We start from the raw sequence: 4,852 nt of genomic DNA on the forward strand, positions 1-4,852 counted from the left end.
TTCCTTTGCTGTGACTGGGCTTTTCATCTGACTTCTTCTGGTATTCACTACCTTTCCTGATGTCGAAAGGGATGTTCCGGGCATGTGGTTTCTGCCTCCTGTCCATTCTTTTCAGCACTTTGTTGAACTGTTTTCCAAGGAGCACAACTGCGTTAGTCAGACCTTCATCAGTATCCAGGTCATACTCATCTTCTTCTCCTTCATCATTGGACACGAACGCCAGGTTCTTGCTCTTCTTTTCAGTCCTATCCGAGAGTCCTAGCTCAAAGGTTTGAAGGGAACCAATGAGTTCATCTACTCTCATGTTGCAAATGTCTTGGGCCTCCTCTATTGCAGTGACTTTCATGTCAAATCTCTTAGGCAAAGATCTGAGGATCTTTCTCACCAGCTTTTCATCTGTCATCCTTTCTCCCAAGGCAGTGCAAGCATTGGCAATTTCAAGAATGTTCATGTGGAAGTCATGAATGCATTCTTCCTCCTTCATCTTCAGATTTTCGAATTTTGTAGCCAATAGTTGCAATCTGGACATCTTCACTTTGGAGGTTCCTTCATGAGTGGTTTTCAGAATCTCCCATGCATCCTTGGCAACTGTGCATGTGTTGATCAATCTGAAGATATTCTTGTCCACTCCATTGAATAGGGCATTCAAGGCTTTGGAGTTTCCAAGTGCCAATTCGTCTTCTTCTTTTGTCCAGTCTTCTTCTGGCTTCAATTCATCAGTGGGCTTTCCTTCTGTGTCCAGCATCTTGGGATGTTCCCAGCCTTTGATGACAGCTTTCCAGGTTCTGCTATCCAGTGATTTGAGGAAGGCCACCATCCTTGCTTTCCAGTATTCATAGTTGGTTCCATCCAGAATTGGTGGTCTGTTCACTGGTCCTCCTTCTTTCTCCATGTTCATCAGAATTTATCTCCCTAGATCTCACTCAGTGATTTAGAGTGCCTGCTCTGATACCAATTGAAATTCTGATACTGAGGACAGATGTCGTACAGGATGTCACGACATCGCGCTTCAGAACATGCAGATTGTATATGACAGTATGAACAGATTAAACAAGTAAATAACACAAGAGAATTGTTAACCCAGTTCGGTGCAACGTCACCTACATCTGGGGGCTACCAAGCCAGGGAGGAAATCCACTAAAATAGTATTAGTTCGAAGGTCTAACAGCCACTGTATACAACCTTCTCACCTAACCACTACCCATGCAACTTCTACCTAAGAGCCACTCTTAGATATGAGAACCCCTCTCACTCCCTCTCAATCACTCACCCGTGTTTACAAACAAATCAAAGACACACCAGAGATTGCTCTCTGAACAATAGAGATCAACTCTACACACTCAGGTCCAACACTTGATGTTAGGGTAGCATCAAGGTGGCTCACAAAACACTCAAGTCACAAAACTCACAAAATAACTCTTCAATCTCTGACTTGATTAAAAACCCGTGCAGCCTTCATGTTTATATAGCAGTGTACGTATCTGGGCTGCAACAACTTGCGCTGGATAAGCTCTATCATTCTCCTGAAAAATCTGCACTTAAAGATCTAAAAGATAAAGTTTTATCTTTTAGTTTTTATCTTCAATCTCTAACCCCTGAACGAAACTATTCAAGTTTGTAATTCAATCTTTAATTATCTTTTAATTCGTTCCTAAAGATAGAGCTCCTAATCTGTTGCTGACTGCACATTAATCTGTTAAAGATATAATAGATTTATGTGTCCAGTATTTTCGGGCAGGATGTCCTGGACATTGTATCCGACATCGTGGATCCTGCAGCTTCAATTCTTCATTTGACATTTTATCTTGCCTTGTGCATTGTGCAGCCCAATCTGATTCCTTGACATAATGTTAGACATCATGTGCAGCAACTCCAGCTTTCCTTCATTGTCTAAGTGCTTATGTTTTAACAAAATTTTAGCCAATCTTTTAAAACTAAGTAAAGCTAAGCACTAACAAAGTGTAATCGATTACCAGAAGACAAGGTTGAGAAATAGCTGTTGAAAAATGTTTTGAATTTGAATTTTCAACATGTAATCGATTACCATATGTCTGTAATCGATTACCAGCAACGAAACTTTGGAAATTCAAATTCAAAAGTCATAACCCTTCAAATTATAACTGTGTAATCGATTACACAAACATTGTAATCGATTACAAGTGGAAAGTTTTCAGAAAATCTGCCAACAGTCACATCTTTTCATTAGATTTGTGAATGGTCATCAAAGGCCTATAAATAGGTGACTTGGGCACGAATTTTAGACAGAGAGTTTTGCTTGGCAAAAATGTCTTATCCTCTCAAAAGACAATGAGAGAGATTCCAAAAGAACTTCATTGTCAAATGCTCTCTCAAAAGAAATCCTTGGCCAAACACTTGCAAAATCTATAAGGATTCCTATATGATCTTTATTGTAATATTCTTCTCTTGAAGAGAGAATTCTTCTTCCATTCTTCTTATTCAATGAGATTGGTTAAGAGACTGTGAGTCTCTTGTTGTAAAGGATTCCTGAACACAAGGGATGGGTTGTCCCTGTGCGGTTCAGACTTTGTAATGGATTTTACAAAGATAGTGGAAATCTCAAGTGGGTTGCTTGAGTACTGGACGTAGGCACGGGTTGTGGCCGAACCAGTATAAAACTGTGTTTGCATTCTCTCTTCCCTTATCTCATTTATGTTATTGCAATCAATTTTGCCTTGCATGTTTATAGAACATTATTAAATTGATTATTGTTGCTTCTTCTGCATTCTAAGCCTATCCCTCTTAAGATTATTGAGGCCACAAGGTCCAACATGTTTAAGTCTGCCTCTGGTCATGGGCCCTTCAAGTGCTTCATGGTCCTTGCCCTTGGTTAAGCAAAAGGGGAAGAATATAGTGAAGAAATCTACCCCCAAGAATAAGGACAAACTTTAATGGTTAAGGGGGAGTGTAAGGAGGTAAGTGTCGCCTCCAAGAGGTTAGCTAAGAAGGAAAGTCATTTTTTTAATAAAGACAAACATTAAAGAAACTTCCCCTTTTAGACAGCCTCTACATCTTCTCCTTTGTAAAAAGACACTTGTTAGCACTGCCACACCTCTTGGGCTTGAGATTATTCCTCAAGTAAAAGATTTGTTGGATGAGGGTTTTGTTCGTAAGAGCTTAAATCATTGTTCTTTGTTGGTGCCCAAAATAGGTATTATAAGGCACCAAATCCCTATGATAGGTGGTATGATAAATGTGTTGAGTAGTCCAACCCTCTTTTGTAAAATCACTCAAGCATCCAACATCTTCATGATTCACATACATAGGGACTCATTCAGTAGTTTTTTCTTATTTTTTGTTTCAATACAAACCTAGGTGCTCATATGGGACACCTTAGGTTTCTCGTACTTTTTGGTAGGAGTAATCAACTTGAAAATATTAAAAAAAATGTATGTTTTATTGCATTACTTTCCTTAATTTTTTAAATAGTGATCAAGGGGTTCCTATGGACCCTAAGAGAATAAAGTTCATTCCAGAATGGCCCACTCCACCAAGTATAAGGGAAATTTAGGGCTTCCATGACTTAACAAACTTTTATAAAAGAATTATCCCATATTTTTATATACTTGTAGCACCACTCATTGAGTTGGTGAGGAACCATGTTCCCTCATGGGAAGATGGTCAAGCAAGGGGTTTTCAGACCTTACCCTACTCTAACATACCCAACACCACTAACATATATGTTTTTATTCTTTTTATAGGTGTCGAGGGAAGAAGCCCAGAGTTTCAAGAACCTCTGGATTTGAGGTCAAATCCTTTTCAAGGGGGAAGCGATGATACAATCCTACCCCCAAAGGATATTGGATAGAAGACTCCAAGATGATGCAATCCTACTTCTGGTTAAGAAGTAAGATGGATAGAACACAATGATTAATTGTCGTAGATAAGGTCGGAAGATGTTGTTCGTGGTCGCCTGAAACAATTATGGAGCATTGTATAAACCGAATGACATAACTCGGAACTCATAGTGACCATGATGGGTTTGGAAAGTAGTCTTACTGGCATCGTCCTCATTCATCAGGATTTGATGATAGCCCTATAAAATTTTAAGTTTTGAAAACCAGTGTGCCCCCTAATTCATCAAGCAGTTCATCGATAGTTGGGATCAGAAAATGATCCTTAACGGTAATCTACACAGAATCGCCACATAGCATCTTACTTCTTAACCAAAAGAACAGGAAAAGAGAAAGGGCTTTTGCTTGGACGAATTATCCCATTTTGTAACATTGATTCGACCTGCTTTTCAATTTCCAGCTTTTGAAAATATGGGTACTGGTAGGGTCGAACATTCACGGGTTCTGAGTTTGGAAGAAGATGAATGTTGTTGTTGGTGGGTCTTGGTGGAGGTAAGGATGTTGGGGTCTGAAATAGGGCAAAAAATTTGTTGGTAAGGGAAGTTATGTCCAGAAAGATTTAGGAATAAATGGTTTGGGTTGAAGGGAGTTCTAGAGGCATGATTCAAATGTGGAAAAATCCACTAACTTTGTATGTCTGAACCAGGCGATGAAGTTGCGGTGGTGTAATTAGGTGGAGGTTGGAGTCAGTATCACCTTTCAACTCAATGACTCGTCTGTCTCATAGAAACTTCATAGTTAAATCATTATAATTAGTGAGAATCAGCCCGAGAGATTTCAGCCATTGAACCCCCAAAACCAAATATGCACCGCATAACAACAGGACATGGAGGTTGACAGAGAATGTTAAGCTCTTAACGTGCACCGTCACGACCTCACAAAGATGATGACACTCAAGTTCATGACTGTTACCCACCAAGACCCAGAGTGGATTCGTGGGTCGCATCTATAAGCCCAAAACACGAACCAAATGCTCTTGG

Source organism: Glycine max, chromosome 15 (assembly GCF_000004515.6).
Source record: "Glycine max cultivar Williams 82 chromosome 15, Glycine_max_v4.0, whole genome shotgun sequence".
NCBI lineage: Eukaryota > Viridiplantae > Streptophyta > Magnoliopsida > Fabales > Fabaceae > Glycine > Glycine max.